We start from the raw sequence: 9,028 nt of genomic DNA, 5'->3' as shown, positions 1-9,028 counted from the left end.
GATTTGGCTTACTGATTGTGGAAGAGAAAAAACTTGAGGAGGAGTCCTCTACACAGGGTAAAAATAACTCGGAGTAGGTTTTCTTCAATAATAGAGGAAGAGGAAGAGGTCGTGGTTCAAGTAATGGTGGTGGTCAAGGAAGAGGCAACCACCAATCACAACAATAGCAAAGTAGTCAAAGGTAGAGTACAGGTGACTGAGGAAACTATCAAGGTAGGGGAAGCCAAAGAGGTCATGGTAATGTGCAATGTAGCAGTGGAGGCAACCATAGTAATGTGACATGTTGGAACTATGGCAGAAATGGTCACTTTGAGCATGACTGTATGGATAGAAGACAACATAACAATTAAGCAACCACTAGCAAAAACGTGGTTGAGCTTGAGAAGCTATTTGTTATACATCATATGATGAATACTATGTCTACAAACGTATCTAAATGTGGAGATAATGTATGGTATGTGTATTTAGGTGTGTCCAATCTCATGACCAGTCATGGTGGCAAATGGTTTAAGGAAATGCAGACCTTGCAAAATCTTGGTTATGTAGAAACTGGGGATGATACTGTGCAGATCCAATTATGTATACAAGAAATGTGCCATTGTCAATGACAGATGGCAAAGTAAAGTATCTAGTTGATGTATTACATGTACCCAACATTACAAAGAATCTGGTTTGTGTTGGGCAAATGGTTGAGCAAGGTTTGTAGGTCAGGTTTAATTCTGATGGACTCTTTGTTGAAGAGCGTAAGAGGCATGGAAAGTTGGTCGCATAGGGAAAGAAAGTGGGCAGAATGTTTACCTTGGATGTAAATGTTCCTGAGATGAATGTTGTCATGTTTGCACAAGGTGCAAGAGTTGTAGCAGACATTGATAAATGACACAAGCGTATTGGTCATGTGAATCTACAAAGGCTAAAATCTATGCAAACTAAAGAGATGGTTACAGGTTTGCCAGCCTTCAAAATTGTTGAAATGCAGAGAGTCTGTGAAGCTTGTCAGTTTGGAAAGTAAGCTAAAGCTTCATTTCCTCATGATAAGCACATAAGCAGAAATGTGTTGGAGTTGATATATACAGATGTGTGGGGTCCGGCAAAGACTGTATCTATGGGTGGATGCAAGTACTATGTGAGCTTCGTTGATGACCTTACAAGGAAAGTATAGGGTCTATTTCATGAAGTAGAAAAGTGAGGTCTTTATGCACTCTCAGTCTTTCAAATTTATGGTTAAAAAGCAAACTAGAAAACATATAAAGCGCCTAAGGTCAGACAGTGGGGGAAAATACTTCTCCAATGAGTTTAACGCATTTCGAAGAACATGTCTCATTGTTATTGAGTTGAGGCTGTTGCTGCAAGTGTATACATTATGAACAGGACCCCTATTACTCTAGTGCATGATATGACACCTGAAGAGAAGGTTAGTGGTGAAAAACCAGATGTGTCAAACTTTAAGGTCTTTGGACGCATTGCTTATGTGCATGTGTCGGATGAGTCGAGAAGTAAGCTTGATCTAAAAGCTGAAAAATGTGTGTTCATTGGTTATTCCTTTGATTAGATTGGATACAAATATTATAATCCTATCACAGGTAAATTGAGGGTGAGCAAAAATGTGGTCTTTGATGAAATGACAAGTTGGTATGCTGATGTAAAGGATGATATAAGGGTTGATGTAAGGAATGTGGCTACAAAAAATATAGGTGCACAGTCACAGGTTTTGAGTGGACCTCAAGGGTCACCTAGTGGAAGCAATGGTGCAAAACCATGGAGTGTCAAGTTAAGTGAAAAGGTGAGTCCTGCTAGCTCATCCAATGTATCAAGGAAAAGCAAGGAGAAAGTTGATGATGCCCCTAAGCTACCAAACTTGAGTGTAGGTCATGATGATGGTGATAGTAGTGGTTCTGAACAGAGTTTGGATGAGGATTTTGGCATACCTATTGTAAAGACTCCGGGTGCAAGAAGGATGCAAGCAGTAAATAAAGCATTTGGTAGTGATCCTGGACCATACAGATTTGAGAGAGTAAGGAATCATGTTCTGAGATTGACATATGATAGTTATGTGGCTCATCATTATGCATATATGGCAAATATTACACAGGATGTAGAGCCCACATGTTTTGAAGATGTTGTCAAAGATGAGAGATGTTAGCAAGCTATGGATGAAGAGATGGATGCTCTTGATGCAAATGGAACATGGGAGTTAATGCCATTGCCATAGGAAAAAAAGGCAATCGGTTGTAAGTGTGTCTACAAAGTTAAGCACAATGTTCATGGCACTGTGAGCAGGTACAAAGCTAGACTTGTGGCCAAATTTCATGCATAGAAATATGGAATTGATTAAGCAAAGGGTGTACAAGCTCTACTTATGTCGGAGTTTGAGATGAAAGACCTGGGAGATTTACAATCTTTCTTAGGAATTGAGATTGTTTGCATAGAAGAGGGTGTATAGCTATCACAAAGAAAATATGATTTGGACATGTTGAAAAAGTATGGTATGGCTGATTGCAAGTCAATTGCAATGCCCTTAGATCAGAATTTAAAGTTGGGAAATGATATAGGTCAACTGCTTGAGAATTCCACTGTGTATAGGAAGATTGTGGATAGCTTGATCTACTTGACTATCTCACATTCAGACTTTCGCTATGCGGTTGGATTGGTGAGTCAGTTTATGTGGTCCCCCAAGAAGCCACACTTGGATGCGGTGAGGTACACATTGCACTATGTGAGTGCTACATTGGATTATGCACTCTTTTATTGGACTGATTCAAAGTTGTTGCTCTATGGATACACAAATGCAAATTGGGTTGGCAGCATGTATGATCGCAGATCTACCAACGGGTTTATGTTTTCTCTCGGACAAACAATCTGTGTGGTCAGGTAAGCCTTACAAGCATCAAATCCTGTCCAAATTCAAATCCAAGAACATGGCCATACATGGAGCAGTAAGAAACAATCTACCGTTGCTTTTGTCGAGTACAGAGGCAGAGTACAGGGGTGTTGTGGTGGCGGCATGTGAGGTAGCATGGCTATAGTGGAGTACGGAGACATAGACAATTGGCTTGGAACTCAATGTTTCATGCACAGACAAAGCACATTGAGATGCACTATCACTTCATGAGAGAGAGGGTCTTAATAGGCGACATCAACCTTGTGTACGTGGACCGATGAGCAGATTGCGGATATCTTCACAAAGGCTCTTGGAGTAGAGAAGCTGCCACGATTTTGAGCGATGCTTAGAGTATGGGATGTTGCAAAGCGAGAAGCTGATGACGGGCCTGAGTGTAGAGAGAGGGAAAGTAAGAGAGAGAGAAGGAGAGATAGAGCATGTACATATGTGCATATACACGCATAAGAGATAAGAGCATATATAGGTAGAGAGAGAGATGATGGTGATGCACAACTCTGAGAGAGAGAGAGAGAGAGAGAGAGAGAGAGAGAGAGAGAGAGAGAGAGAGAGAGAGAGAGAGAGAGGGAGAGGGAGAGGGAGAGAGAAGAAGAGCGACACGAGCATTGGGGTGAAGGCTACTCCTCCTCGTGTGAGGGCATGGCCAGAATGCATGCACGCACCCACACGAGACCTTGTTTATATAGATAGAAAGATAGTTACAAGAATAGAGAGGCTCTCTCTTAAAATAGGGAGGCTCTCCAATAATAGGTGAAACCCTAATCTTTTGTGCATCAGAGGTGGGCAGTCTGATCTTCAAGATGATCTGACGATGGAGATTGGTTCCTCCTCAAGCCTTAGTCTTTCACCTACGAACCATAATCAAATCACATAGATCATAACACATGAGCATCATCTCTCTATCCATAACATACTCCTTGGTTGAGTAAGCAAATGTCCTCAGTTGTGAGGTGTAATTAAAAAAAAAAGAAGAAATTGTAAACAAAGACTAAGAAGCTTAAATATAAGAATTGTGTGAGATTATGACATGAAGCAGAGCAAAATATTAAAACTAGAAATGTATGCATATGCCTTGTATGTTATATTATATTTTTTGATATTCATCATCATGCCAATCATGGCCAACTAACAAACCACATATTCTTGTCATTGGTCACAGAGAGGATTTCATCAATATATAGACAATTCCAATAATCACAGATACCTCGGGGTGGATAAGCAAGTTTTCTCAATGAAAAATTAACGTTGGGTGATCAGTCCACCTGCGTCTGTGTTGCCTCAGTCGGCAAATCTACACAAAAGTAAATCGTGTTGTCTATGTCGGCAGTCTGCACAAAACAGCGCTGCCTAAGTTGGTGGTTTGTAGAGTGCTGCCTATGTCGGCGATCTGCACAAAACAGTTATGTTGCCTAAGTCGGTGATCTGCATATAAAATAAGTAATTATGCTGCCTAAGTCGATGATCTTCATAGAAAGAATTACCTCTCGCAAATTAGAACCTCTCATGTTGCCTACTTTGGCAATCTGTACTTAACCGTACACTGCCTCAAACGATGAATCTATGTACGTGTGACCAATGGACAGAACATGGTGTAAGTATTGGTTGGATATGCAATAGAGTATGCTGCTATGCTCGTCACACAATGAAGCACAAAGTGCATGTGCACACATTAATTTGTATCATGATTTGAATTTTCACATGTGCTTTCAACACAGATTGAGATGATAAATGTAGTTTACATGTTTTGAAACCAAGTATAATTCAACCTATTGATATGCCTTCTTATACTCATGGATGTCAACACCATAGATGAAAGTGAATATCATCAACTCATACCAAAATTAGTCGTACATATTGGTTGCTGCTGTAGGTTCTTGTCAAGTTTGATTGAAGTGATAAGCATAGGAGGCTTAGATGATTTGATTAGAGGAGGATTAAGAATTGAGATACTTAGATAATAGAAAGAAATAAGAGACGAGCGATAGGGTAGTCTATGTAGGTGATAGGTAGAGGCGAAGTGGCTTGCAAATATAGTGTGTGTATTTATTGAGATATATGCCAAGAGGATTTTACCTATCAATAAAAAAGATATCCGTGCTAGGTTTATAATAGTAGGAACTGTATGGTAATCATATCGTGGATATGCATACAACAAAGAGGTAAGCCCCAATAGGTTCAAAGAGGGTTAGTACATGAGAACTAAATACTCTACCACCATAATTTGATTGCATGAGCTTGGCTTGAAGAATAGTTGTTGTAAAAGCTAGCCTGCAAAGTCATAACTGCTACAAACATACATCTTGTATAAAAGAATTTGTAGGTAGAAAAGTAACCACAATCAATTATCTCACTTCAAAATCACAGAGCTTTGATTAGGACTACACATACGATCAATAAGTTGATAAATTGAATTTTTTTGGAGTTGTCATGGTATCAAAATTGAATCGTTGAGTAGTAACGATATTCAATTTTATGAATGGAGAGTATGCAATGGGTTTGTATGTGATTTTTCCAATAAGCATGAAGGTGTGTAGGAGTACATTCAAAGGGTTATAGCATCATTGGTTTCGAGTACATGTGTATATATCAGAGAAGGGAAGATCCCTTCTTCTTTGTATGCAAGAAGAAGGACTGTAGAATCACTTACGTTTATCCCATGTTTGTTTTATTTAGGCAGAGTTGGTTGTGGTCGAGGAGAAGGCATAGCAGAGGCATCTGGTAGGGCTGAGGAGGGTGGAGACAAGAGAGGCACTAAGACAACCGCAGATTGTGCCTGTTGGTAGGTAGATGTAAGCACAAAAGTTGGGCTTGCTCAAGGGTTCATCGATAGGAATCTTGCTTTGGTTGATACAGAAGCGCCATCGATATGAGCGGATACGTAGAAAGCGGAAGACCTCATGGATGTGAGGGAAAGCACAAAAAGCAAAGTTTGCATAAGGATTCACAAAGAGGATCTTCAAGCATCATGCGGCGATTGTCACCAAATTATGTGGGCGCTAGTATCATCGTTGGAATCTAGCGAGGGCAAAAATCATGAGGTGTGATGAGATTTGAATCCAAGAGCGCGAGTGTGATGATGAAAATCAGAAGCCGAAAATCAAGCGGTGCTGAGGAGGGAAAGATCATCGAGGTGGTAAGTAGTTGAGCACTGAAACAAGATGGGAAGAAGGGCTCATAGTCTGTGTGGGAACAATGGCTTAAAGGCATTAAAATTAGGGAGTGTGGACCTTAGGATATATTTTTAGGGTAAAGCCTTGAAAGGCTTAGGCAAAAAGGAAAGAAAGGATACGCAGCAAGCAAGCACGCAGGCAACACAAAGGGAGGAAAAGAGGACGATGTGGGGGAGGGAGAGCAAAAATATAGGTAGAGGGAGGTGAGCGCCTGATTTGGTGCTACTCTTGCCCATTTTGGCGCACCCAACAATTTGAATGGTGTGTGTATGTAAGAGCAGTTGCATGTGGTCAAAAGCGAGGAGGGACGCAAAAAATTTGCGCCGGCCATGGATGGAAAATATAGGTGGTTGCTTAGAAGGGTAAAGAAACAAGAAAAGTGGGGTGCTTGATTTTGGTGCCACCCATGCTGATTTTGGTGGGGGGTCCCGGTTTTTGTGTGTATGTGTGTGTGTGTGTTAATGACCATTCCCGTGGCCTAAAAGGGCAGCTCAAAATAGAAAAAGAAGTCATGTTGAATTTGGATGTGGGCCCAATTTAGAAAGAAAGTGGAAGGATAGTGGGCATGAAGGGGAGCGAAGATGGTGTTTCAAGTGCCCTAGAAAAATGGAGGTTCTCTCTCTAAAAATTGGCATAGAGGGAGGGATCAAAACTGAGTGTAGCGGCCATTGAGAGGGGACACGCGGGGTAAGGTGGGAAGAGGAAAATCGAATGTTAGTGGTTTTTAGAGATGGTTTGAGGTTGCCAAAAGAAAGGGCATGTGATTGAGAGAGAGCGTGATACTGCATGTCTGAAGCCGTTTTTGCATGTAGGATAAGCGGAAGGGGATAGAGGCATCCATGCATGCGTGCAAAGCAAGGCAATCACCATCTGATTGCGTGAAAGATGGGGAAGGTGACACCGTATGTCAATAGGTACATGGTCAGTTACATGCGAGCTCGTATGTTATGATTGTTGCTATTATCGCAGTGCCATAGTTGGCAATATCTCCATGATTTTCTCTTCTCTTCTATCAATATCAGATCTCAGTAGCACAAATAGTCGTGCTCCTCAACGTTGGGGAGGAAGATGCCGCTTTGAGTCCCGTCGAAGATGAAATTTCTATAGTACCTATCCACTCATGTAAATAACACATGATTAGCAATCATTATACAAATATTGAACAATTTAAATGATTCTCATTAACTAGTGATGCAATTATTGAACGATTTAAATAATTCTCTTTAACTAGTGATGCAAATCCAAGTTTGAATGTGCACTTATTTGTGTGTTTACAATCATTTGCATGAAGTTGTTTTATTTGGAGCGTAGCCATAGCTTTGATACCACTGTTGCAAAGCGAGAAGCTGATGGCGGGCCCGAGCATAGAGAGAGGGAGAGTAAGAGAGAGAGAAGGAGAGATAGAGTATGTATGTATGCATGCATAAGAGATAAGAGCATATATAGACAAAGAGAGAGAGAGAGATGATGGTGATGTGCACTTCTGAGAGAAGAGTGCTACGCAAAAGGGATAGGGAGAGAGAAGAAGAACGAAACAAGCACTGGGGGCGAAGGCTACTCCCCCTCGCATGAGGGCATGGCCAGAATGCATGCCTGCACCTTCGTGAGACCTTGTTTATATAGATAGAAAGAGAGTTATAAGAATAGAGAGTCTCTCTCTTAAAATAGGGAGGCTCTCTAATAATAGGTGAAACCCTAATATTTTGTGCATCAGAGGTGGGCCGTCCAATCTTCAAGATGATTTGATGGTGGAGATTGGTTCCTCCTCAAGCCTTAGTCTTTCATATGCGAACCATAATCGAATCACATAGATCATAACACATGAGCATCATCTCTCTATCCATACCACGGGAGATGGCATTGAGCTTGAGGGGGAGTGTTGAGATATCAAGCTCAACATGTGCTACTCTTAGATGACTATCATCCGCAGTCATCATCACTCGCATGCATTGGTGGATGCGCATATCTTCGCCAATGATACTACATCTAGACTACACCGACTTGGTCTACCTATCGGAGTGATGGCTAATGTGAAACTCTCTCTGACACCTTTGAGCTATGAGGCATTGGACGCCGTCCATTGTGTGTGTGTGTGTGTGTGTGTGTGTGTGTGTGTGTGTGTGTGAGAGAGAGAGAGAGAGAGAGAGAGAGAGAGAGAGAGAGAGACTAAGAAAATCTCCATTGTGTGTGTAAGAGAGATAGGAAGACTAAGAAACTCTCCATGTTGCAAGATGGAGAGTGGGAGAGAGAAGGAGAGCACACATATGTAGTTCTTAAGTATCTATATGATGTGTGATAGAAAGTATAGAGAGAGAGAAGCAAGTAAGAACCTTCATTTTTGGCCATTTTAAACTTCCACTAATGAAAGTTGACATTGACACCACAATTTCACAAAAACTCCACTCCCACTAATGATTAAATTTTATTTTAATATAAAGGTGCTTATCAAGGGAGTCATCCTAGGCCTTTATGCTTTGTTAGGGCATGAGCCGTGCCACCTTGGTTGTGAGCTTGTGTCACAAAGTATTCTAGCTTGCTCGATTGCACGACTATTTTCTCCTTGTGTCTCCACTTTGAAGACCTTGTTCGTGTGCTCCATTCTTGAAATCCCTACCACCACCAGTCCCTTAAGTGCCATTGCTAATGCAATCTTGCGTGCTGCATCTGCTAAGATGGATGTGCAATAGCTGGTCCAAATTCCATCTCACAATGTGGATCGTATGCTTCCCTTCTGTGTGAGGAAGCTAGTAGGGACCTCTGTCATTTTTATACAAGGAGATGGTACATTTGTGGAAGATCCTTTTGGCGCTACCTCAATGCGATACCCCTTAAAACAAAGTTTGCATCTCTGAGCCTGTGATATTGGTGCAAATTGTACAAGCCAATTGTGTGGAGGAGCCATAAGTTTTGTTTCTTGTTATTTTCTACCATATGGCAATGCGACACATGATTGCGACAGAAA

The sequence above is a fragment of the Adiantum capillus-veneris genome, chromosome 16 (assembly GCF_014529385.1).
Source record: "Adiantum capillus-veneris isolate H3 chromosome 16, ASM1452938v2, whole genome shotgun sequence".
NCBI lineage: Eukaryota > Viridiplantae > Streptophyta > Polypodiopsida > Polypodiales > Pteridaceae > Adiantum > Adiantum capillus-veneris.
This window is presented reverse-complemented; position numbering follows the sequence as displayed.